The following is an 11,331-nucleotide window of genomic DNA, read 5'->3' on the forward strand; positions in this document are numbered from 1 at the left end:
TTTGTAGATCCCATCTGCGACATGCTGTACAGAAGGTGGACAAATACCGAAATACCTACCGGCGGCGTTTATTGACTGGAATACAATTTCTTCACCTGTAATTGCGTTTATAGATTTAATAGCTCTTCTTGCAACTGTTTTACAACGCCCTGTGTTACCCAGTAGGCAGTTCTTGCTCTGAGTGACCACGCGAAGATTGTTTATAGAGTTATCAAGTATGTTACCGTTAATGTGATCAATGACAAAACCCTTAGGGATCACTCCAAAGAAACATTCGTAAATAAAACGATGACATAAATACCTCTTTCCGCACGTGGCAGTAAATCTTGAATAACCACCATTATCAACTCCACCAACTGGTCGTCTTCGCGTGCAGTGTCGTACTATGCCATCTCGGTTTGCCTCATAATTTGGAATAGTTGGATGTCGGACGAATTCTTGATTCATTATACTATAAGCAAATCATTTGTCTAATTCATAATTTGTCTGAAAACTTATTTATGTAATCACGCTCCGAGAGAGCGTTATCACAGTCTGGATTTTTTTTATCATAATACCGTTTTAGTTCTCGATAGCGTTTTCCCCCACACGCTGAACATAATTGCGTTTTTCCTCGTACTCCAATGCCGCATCTGATACACGGTATCGGTCCTAGACTCCCACCGCGGACCTGTTGAGCATGTTGTCCACAGTATTCGCCTCTGCAGGGTTTGCTACACGGCGCTGATGAATTTAGTTTGATCCACTTGCATTGGTTCATCATATAATATATTTGTCTATTTAAATATTTGTCTTAATTATAATAATGGGTTTTGAAAGACTATCCAGAATAAAACCCATATCAGGTTCTAGATTCGATCTTGACCGGTTAACCGCTGATCCACGACGAAGAGAGTTAGCAGAGGTAATTGGTGTTATCAAGAATGCCAAAGAAGAGTTTCGTCGTGATGGTGCCGCACACACGTGGTCTTCGTATAAAATTATCCTCGGAAACGCGAGCGTTTCTCGGGAGATGCAAAGCATTTCTCGTGACCGTATCATTGATGCTACCATGAACGATACAATCGCGCGTAACATAATTGGGTATCTCGACGATAGAAGATATTTCGTACAGATAAAATTTATTGTTGGAGTCGGCGAGGGAACGTGGATTATCAGAGACAAACTAGACCCTGTTCTTGATGCCAGAGGCGTTCGTGGAAAAACCGTTCTGTTAAGTAAAGACTCAAAACCGGGAGTACTTGTTGGGATTGATATACCATATTATGCCAGAGCGTATCCTGTGACCGCAGTTGTTTATGGAATTTATCCGATGAAGAAACCACGCGTTGATAAACTCAAACCGATGAAGGTGTCGCCGTTGACAGAGTCAAGGATGAATTGTGTAGCTGAGCGAGTAATGGAACATTTTAAAAATGCAATGCGAGGAAACGGCCTAACACCGCTAAGACAAACTAAAATAACAGCGTGGGCGACACGAGTAGCGGATAAAGGAGCGTCAATAAATGATGTTGCTGAGCTAGAGCGATTACTAAAATTTCCTATAACGGTTTCATCGTTAACCGGTGAGGTATTGTATGAGTGTAAATACAATTCCCGTGGAACACCAATAACTATTATCGATCATAACAGTCACGCCTGGACTGACTCGGTTAGGATATTTCCGCAAGACCGTGTTGTGAAGTATTATCCGGAATTGCAAAGCAATTCTGGGAGCATGTTTGATTTTATTTATCAGATAAGTAAAACCGATCCAGTGTCTGTGTGGTTATTCAGAAGTAGCGAAGATGGAGAATATGATCAGTTTGTGAGACCCAACGGGGAAATATACAGAACAATGGCGTTACAGCAGGAAATGAAAAAACTCGCAGAAAAATATCATGCTGGCAACACTGATACGTTACTGACACACTGTTTTACTGTCCCGGGTGTTGTCGCGCATGTAGCCCGGGAACGAAATTCATGGAGACCAACTCCGAAAAGTTTTCTTGCTGATATCCAGCAGAGCTGTGTCGAATACGGACACGGCGGTTTGTGGAATACTCAGTATGATCACCGCGGTATGATATCCGTGGACATGACGGCGTGTTATCCAGGAAGTTTCCTTGGGCGTGGAGAATGCAGCGAATATTTTAAACGATTTGGCCACGCTGGCAATACCATGACAAGAGTAGCTGTCAACGGTGTTTTACCCGATTTTGACTTGACCGGATTTGCTTGTGTGTCGTCGTTTAAATTCGCTAAGGATTTACATCCTGTGTGTTATGTTTGGTTTGGCAGACATTTCGTTGAGAAGCGATGGGCACCGATAGTGTTATTGCGATACATGCTTGACAGTCGAATACTGTTGTCGCTGACGGTCAGCGAAGCGATTATATGTTATTGTCGTCAAACCGAAGTTTGGTTGCCAACTCCAACGCCGGTTACGTTAGAAGAAGTCATCGAAGATTGGTCACGAGAATATCCAGAAACTTCTATCGACGCTATCATCAAGAAAGCTCCTGAAGTACTTAAAAGCAAACTCAGAAATGATGAAAGCACAGCAAAAGATCTAGGACGAAGAATAATAGGGAAATTCACTCAAGGTGGAGCGTATGATCATAAACAACATCACAGTCGATTAATCATGGACAAGACTGAATTGGATCTTATTGTCGCTGATGCAGCCACGAACAACATGTTCTGTAACCGCAAAGATGTGTTTCTGTCAAACGGGGAAAAACTAGGGACTGTTTTTAGTTATATTGACGGAGAATCATCTCAGTACATACATTTGAGATCTTCGATGCTGGCTTATGTATCCATAAATTTGTTGTCGATGATCAATAGATTCCCTGTTGCCGCAGTGAGAGTTGCAACGGATTCATTTTATATTGATAAAAAACACTCAGCGCTGTTGGATAATGTTATATCGGATGATCCATCGTGGGGCTCGTGGAGAATAAAGAATGAAATGTTACACGGATATTGTAAATCGGCTGATGTTGAAATCGAGGATGAGTATCGCAGCGCAGAAATATCTTCGATGGTTTCGTCGGGGGCAACTTCGTTGTTGCCGCCGGTGCACGATCCTGTTACAAGACACAAAACAGTTTATCTGAACGGTCCTGGTGGTTCTGGTAAAACAACTCGAGCGATTGAATTATTTAGAAACTCTGACATGATTGTGCTAACACCCACACACAGACTTGCCAGGGAGATGAGACAACGGGATGTTAACGCGTGCACGTATCACAGTTTTTTCAAATACAGCGGCGGCACGTGGACACCTGAACGAATGGGAACGAAATATATTCCCGAGAAAATCATCTGGGATGAGATAGACACTGTGCCGTTGGATACATTAAAACAGTTTCTGGATTGGCTGCTAAAGAAAAATACCGCAGTGGTGATGTGCGGCGATCATGGTCAACCACCCCCATTTACAGGTGAATCTCCACACGAGTGGCTGAAAACTTTTGTAGATTATTATGAGGAAATAACTAACGATGTTAGAGCACTCGATGAAACGCTGAAAGAGTTTAAGGCACTGATCAGGCTACAAACCAATAAAGTCCAGTGTGAGATAATGCGTGAAATAATTCCAGAGACTTCGCTGAGCGACTTTTGGGAAACGTGGAAACCAGGTGATTTAATTGTGGCAAGTAGAAAGATAGTCAGGGACACACTTCAGCAGCGGTTATTTCAGTTACATCAGAAGAAATTTCCCATGTTGCCAGTGCCGTTGTGTTATAGACCAGCTGATACGCGATTGCAGAATATTGATGTTGATATTCCAGGGCGCCTGACTGCGTCGGGTCCGGAGAAACAGAATTTAGTATTAAATGATATTGTCACAGTTGATGTTGATGCTGTTGAACAGGCACTGAAAATGAGCAAATCCCCGTGGACGCTAGGATACGCTATGACCATCCACAGTTCGCAGGGACTAACTATTTCAGATACAACAGTTTGGATTGTTGATGATCGCATCGAGTGGTCAAATTTAGTTTATTTAGCCGTGTCAAGAGTAAGAAGGATAGGTCAGTTACGAAGAATTGTATTAGATGATGTTGTCAACGACAGCTCAATCGCTGATGACACAATAAGAAAGAAATTAGCCGGTTACAAACAGAGCGACAAAAAAAATGGTAGAGAGTTTGATCCCAAACAAAGTTTGGATGTTGAATTTGTAATACAATTACAACAACAGCAGAATAATCACTGTGCGAGTTGTAATTGTTTATTGCTGTGGCAGTATTCGAAAAACGACCCAAGGCAATTCACCGTAGATAGAATAGATAGCAGTCGCGGTCATACACGTGAAAATGTGATGTTGACCTGTCTTGAGTGTAACCGACGCAGAGGTGTTGCTGCAGTTATTTAAATGATTGAATCACTTCAGTGCGGATCACTTTAGTGATCGGGGTGGTAATTGTGTATCCTCGGGAATCACCTGAAGTTGCTCGCGTTTAAATCCGCGTTGAGGAGCAGTCGAATCTAATCTGTAGATTGCGTTTCTCCCAGTTGATCTGGTTATGCTGGATATCTTATGTGTAGTAACACTCCATGTGGGATCGGTTGCTCTTTTTTTTCCTCCTTCTAGTTCGCCTGGTTCGTATAAATACCTAACGGTGACATTACCCAGCAGTGGGGACGCTAGCGTCCCTGGCTGCGTTGAAACATTTTGTTGCTGTTGTCCGCGTTCACTGACGCGGGGTATATATTTTTTTGTGATTGCATTTACAGGTCTCATGTTTGTTGTTCTGGTAATTTCATTATTCAGTGCGGCTATCACGTTTGGCAGTCTTGCAACCCATTCACGAGATCTCGTATCGTAAATGAATTCCCTCGCGTACTGGTATCCGAATAATCTCTCAGCGAGTGTTCTATTAAATCGCTCAACAATTGCCTGATCCCGATGAATTTCAGTATGTCCTCGTCGTATGGTAACGTTATGCTGCTTTGTCAGTGATGACACCGCGCCCTGAAATTCCTTGCCAGGATCAACTTGTAATAATCGTGGCCAGTTTAGAGGTCCTCGCTGATAAATTCGTTTAAACGCAGAGGCAACTTCAGTGGCTGTTTTAGTCGCTAACGGTTCTGCTTCTTTGTATCTACTGGCAACATCAACTACTGTTAGCGCGTATTTGTATGTTTTTCTACGGACAGTATCATGAGGCAGGAATAGTATGTCAGCCTGATGAACTTCATTGGGGGTACTAACATCAAAATGTGCAAAGTTGATTTGTCGAGGTGGTGGTAAGTAGATTTGCCATATTGCTTGTTTTGATAGCCAATTTTTGGCAACCTCGCGTGTTACTGATGCCGCGTTGGCGAGTTTATTAATTGCTGAGTTACCTCTCCAGTATCCGATTGGGGAATAATAAATCGCTTCCATTGTTATTAATTATCCAGCGCCTAATGCTAATTTAGATTTCATCGCTGATCTTATTAACCAATTAGCGAGTGACTCCTTAAATGATTTATTTTTTATGGCGCTTAGTGCATGAATTAATTTCACATCCGCGATATGCCTGTCTTGTAGATCTTTACTTCGATAAGCAACATCATGTATGTGACACGCTGCGTCGATAGCGTTTATCGGATACTCTCCCGGTTTTGGTTTAGACTGTTCATCAAGTCTGATATCTAGTCGTGTCCCTGGACCGCAGTAATTGTATCCTGGGAGATGTTTTTCTCCGGGATACTTTGCCCAGGGAGTTCCGGGGAGCTTTCCAAGTTTGGCTGCAATGTCACCTCCGCTAAATTCTCGCTTTTTTTTGAAATCTAAATTTTTTTGTGCCACATCGCGTACACTTACCAGAAAGTGCTTGTCTGTTATTTTTTGTTGTAATGGTTGTTAGATCATTCGTAGGGGTTCGTGCCTTACACTTCACACAATATAGATCCATAATTATTATTCTTTATATACAAATGGAAATTACAGATTTTTCTGCGACGCGAAGAAAGGAGCCAGTTAAGCATAATTCAGTGCTACCAAACTCTATCAGAATGATCATCATAGGACCGTCAGGATCGGGTAAAACGCAACTGCTGTTGAGCATGATAATGAAGTGGATGAAGTGGGATAAGCTGTATTTGGTAGCACCATCTGTAGATGATCAGCGATGCTATAATGTTATAAAAGATTTTAATGAGAGTGCAAAAGCGCTGAGCGAAGACGGCGAGGAAGTAGTTGAATTTATCACTGATATCGAAGAAGCTCCCAGCGTTGAAGACCTTAACGGGGAAATAAATAACCTAGTAGTGTATGATGATGTGATGCTGGACAAGCAAAAAAATCCTGCAAGAATATTTTCCCGGGGTCGTCATAAAAACACCGATGTCATTTATATTACTCAACGTTACACACAAATACCAAAAGTAATCAGGGATAACTGTAATCTTCTTGCTGTGTTTAATGGAGTTGATGTTCATACGCTGAGAAATATTCATCAAACCTGGTGTAGCGGCGATATGGATATTAATAAGTTTAAGAATTTCTTTAGTCACGCTCAAAGAAACCAGCACGGATTTGTGACAATAAATTTACACGACCCGCGGACACGATACCGTATCGGACTTGATACATTGTATGTATAACATAAAAATGTTTTTCCTTGGAAACTCATTTCGTAGAGCAGCAGAGGGGGGGGGGGCTGGACCGACCGACCGTGTCAATGACGACCCGCGGGGGAATAGTTTCAGATTTATTGAAGTAAACCAAGAACGTCAGCGCGCGGATGTTATTGCATTTCCCCGGTCGTCGAAGAGTCTCTCCGAGAGAAATTATTCGACGTTCAGGGATATTTTTTTTTTATTCTGTGGTCGTCATGGAAAGGTTTATCGTCGAAATAAGTAAACCGAAACTGTTTTTGTCTATTCAGTACTATTTTAGTTTCGGTCTGTTCACCCCCTCTGCTGCTACAGCTGTAACCCGAATGCGTGCAAAGCACCCTGTTCAGTGATTAAATTAAATGTGCACACGCGCGCTACTTAATTACTCATCGGATGGGTAACAAACACGCGTTCGAGGCATTACTTATGAATTTAAATGTCCTAACGAGGCAATGGAGGTGAAGTTCAGCTGGAATTCCCAAGGGGCAGCGGAATCCTTCTGAAACGTCATGGAACATCATGAACATACTATCGATCAAATTCTGCTCAGTTATTTAAGTCGGGATGTTCCCTACAATCTACAGTGTGCAAGCTACATACTGTAAGTTGTACTATTTTAGAATTTAGCATACGTGGCATACGTTATATATCCGAAAATAAAACAATTCCAGGTCTGTGTTACCTTTTATCTTTGCGGTCTTCATTAGGTAAATCCGAGTGATCTTTCTGAACAATGGGCGAATGGATTGTATTTGCATGTTGCAAAAGTTATTATCAAAATGTGTTTTGAAGCCAAAATGAAAACCCTTAGGCATTTGAGGCAGTTATGTTAACCTTTAAAAAGTTGTGAGTGGTAACCTCTGTCGGCGGGATCACGTACGTCTTCAGATGGTCGAGCTGTTGCAACTTTCGTCTAATCCGTCCCTTGGTGCTGTCTGGATCAATTAGGTCATCGGGTACCCAACTGTGATGGGTTTGGACGAATTCTTCCATGATTCACTGAACTCGTTCGGGATCAACGTCGCTATGGGGATTGGGCACCCACTATATTTTCCCCCAATGTACTGCCGTTTTCCACTGACTTTGTAAAGGTGGTTTTCAATGGTTTCTTGATCACAGGCATCCGGCCGACGCTTTACTGTGTGCACTACTGTTACATGTTTTGGCTCGAATAAACAGTAACACAGAAAGAGTGAAAACAACAAGCTTTTCAAAATTTTAAAAAAAATGTATTTTTCTGGAAAATTCTGTAAAAATGAAAAAGGAGAAGAACTTACGGTTTCAAGAATCAAATCCAAAAATAATCTAAGAATAATCCAAGATTTAAATTACAAAAGTCCTAGAAATAAATGTTCCAATTTCAAATTCTAATCCTGATGTAAAATCCAATATGGATGACGTTGACGTATGCTGTAGTCAGTACTGTGCTCATCTACAGTTCCTTGTAGAAATACAAATAATGGTACTCCAGTGTTGTAAATCCAAAATTAAATTTGTAAACAATGTCTTTCCAAAATCTGTGTGAGCACTCCTCAAAATATTTCCAGAGAATAAAGAATCCTTTTGAAATCCAACTGATCTCAAGAATTATTATTACACAAATCTGGCTACAAGACATTAACTTGACATCAGTATGAAAAGCCCCAAACTGAGAAATCTCAAAACAAAGATTATATTGTATCATAAGACGCAGTTTCTAAATTCCCCCAAGTTGCGAAATCAGAGGGAGGTCACATGATCATGTTTATATCACATACAGAGAATATGGCCTTGATTAGACCAATGATTTTATTCCCAGAATAAATTTTTTAAAAAAGTGTTTACTTCTTAACGCACGTAGTCCCATCATGACCTTGACAACAACCAATAATTTTAAAATAAAATAGAACTTTGTCTACTAATTCTGAATCGAGGTCAGAATTTAGATCAACACCTGTTGTTTATAAACTAACAGTCAAGGTCAAACAATTTTCTGAAAAGTATCATCTCTAGTGAATAAATTTACATTACAAATAGCATGTAAGAAAAATAAAATTTTTAAACTGACAAAATTAAATTTGTAAAAAATTAAAATATATATATATATATATATATATATATATATATATATATATATATATATATATATATATATATATATATAATCAGATATACGTAACAACTACATAGATCTAAATTCTCATGTTCCGGAAGCAGACACGGAGGGGAAAGGGCAGAAGATTCGCACCTCGACGTCAACGCATTCCTCCTCTTGATCCTGGTTTGAAGAATTTTGATTCTTTTCCAGACTTGGTCGGAATTTTGAATGAAGATTCTGTACTTTTTGGCTTTTTAGTGGAGAGTAGAGATTTTGAATATTTGCTTGAAATGGTTTCTGCCATAAATTTACTTGTTCAGGGTGGTTTTAAGCTAAGAAGCATTGTATCTTGCTAATGGGTTTAGTTCATAATATTATTCAATCTATGCCACCTTGAAAAATATGCTGTTTTATGCTACAATTCAGTGATATTATAGATGTGCAGTTGGTTCTGACATTGTTTTTTTAAAAATGTATATTGAGGCGTTAGTCTATGTTAGTGGTTGTTTGGGTTTCTACCGCCACCGTAGGTGATATTAGCGACATACACACACCTGACCCCCTAGTGGGGCCCATCATCAAATACCCTCCCTGGTGGCCTAGATCCCCTCAGCCAAAATGCACCTATGTGATTAGCCCATTGCTCTTTTATGTCCTATTCCCGTTGTGTTATGTTTGTGTCACCGACTATGACTTTAACTGTGGTGATGAAAAATCTCAGCGGAAAATAATGCCTGCTAAAAACATTCTCAAATTCACTGCGGTGTGACGTAAGATGAACGTTCCTTATACGCGGACTTTGAATGTCTCAATGTCTCAGTAAAAAAATCCTCTGCCTTCAAAGACACGTCCAGCCAAACAAGTCACTGACCAACAACCATGCGGATTTTGTTACATAGCAGTTAGGTGTGACGGGCGAACTGAGCCACCAGTATTATAATGTGGCAAGGATTCGGTTAAAACGTTTTTTTAAATTACACTCGGTTAACGCGAACAGTATTCAACAGCAGCTTTATTCACCCGCAGTTATGATTATGACCGATGATAACATTGGTGAGTTTTTCCACGGCCACTCATTGCTGGATCTGTGATTGTTTCTTTACTAAACAGCAAAGCCCTTCTACCGATTTAACTGAAATTTCCGGTTTCGATTCCAAAGTCAGTGATCACTTTTGTCTGTCACTGGCGAATACAGAGGTGATGCACACAACGCTTGCAATCTACAATTGAGAATTTACCCTAACAGAACAAAAATTCATGTTGTGTTTCATAACTTGTATGGGTATGATTGCCACTTAATAATGCGATCATCGACCACATCATCAAGCTCACTTATACGCGTGATCCCCAACAAAATGAAAAAATATATGACGTTTAGGCTCGGACAATTACAGCTCATTGATTTGCTACAGTTTATAAATTCGTCTTTGGAGAAGTTACTGGGCAATTAAACAGTGGCGAACTTCGCAAATACTTGTCGATACTGTCCAACCAACAAAGACCTTCTAAAGAAAAAAGGTGCTTTCATACGAGTACATGAGTGACTGAAACAAGTTTGCTGAAATTCAGTTGCCGCCGATCGAAGCGTTTTATTCATCGCTGTCACGTGAAGGCATTTCAACCAAAACCTAAAACAACGAGCACCCAAAAAAGGTTTGGTCTGCATTCGAATGTAGAAACATGGGTGATTATCACGATCTTTATGTGCGTACCGATGTGTTGTTGCTCGCTGATGTGTTTGAGAAATTTCGTGACACTAACATACACGTGAACAAGCTCGATCATGCACGCAACTTCTCATAACAAGAAATGGCTTGGGATGCTTTCTAGTTCAAAACCAAAATCGAGTTGGAATTGTTCACTGACATCGATATTCAAATGTTTATTGAAAAATCTCTTCGTGGTGGAATTTATATGGTGAGTCACGGATATGCGCGAGCCAACAACCCAACTTGAGCGGATACAACCCCTCTGCCCCGAACAGTTCCATTTTGTATCGAAATGCAAAAAACCGTTACCGCTTGGCAATAACGCAACCGTTACCGGTTGGTGGATTTCAATGGATTGACCCCATACACATTGACGTGACAAACACATGTACGATTACAGCATTAACAGTGACCTCAGATACTTCTTTGAAGGTGATTTAGAATACCCTGGACATTTACATGAGACGCACAACGATTATCCCCTAGCATAAGAAACTTTATCAGTACCTCGTACGTTGTTGTCCCCGTATCAGTGCTCGATCGCTGATGAATCTAGACGCAAATCCACTGAATGAAAACAAAAGAATAAAAAACGTCTTACGCCCAAACTCCATTATGCACTACACTTACGAAGCCTCCATCTGTACCTGTGATTGGGTTTTTGTGTAACCAAGATTCAGAGAGTGCTTGAATTTTACTAGAATGTTTGGATGACACGGATCTGAGAACATGGGCAATCAATGAGTTTGAGTGACTTTTTCAAGCTCATGAATAATTCAGTTTTCGGAAAAAGCACAGAGAATCTAGGCAAACGAATTCGAGTCGACCTTTCCTGTGATTGTCAACAAGACGAACTTCGAAGGCTCTTCACTAACCCGGCCTTTGAATCAATCTAGAAAGATCTTTGATGATGAACTTGTTGCCACTCAGAGTAGACAATCGAAA

The sequence above is a fragment of the Sinohyriopsis cumingii genome, chromosome 5, assembly GCF_028554795.1.
Source record: "Sinohyriopsis cumingii isolate HCF-2022 chromosome 5, ASM2855479v2, whole genome shotgun sequence".
In the NCBI taxonomy this organism is placed as follows: Eukaryota; Metazoa; Mollusca; class Bivalvia; order Unionida; family Unionidae; genus Sinohyriopsis; species Sinohyriopsis cumingii.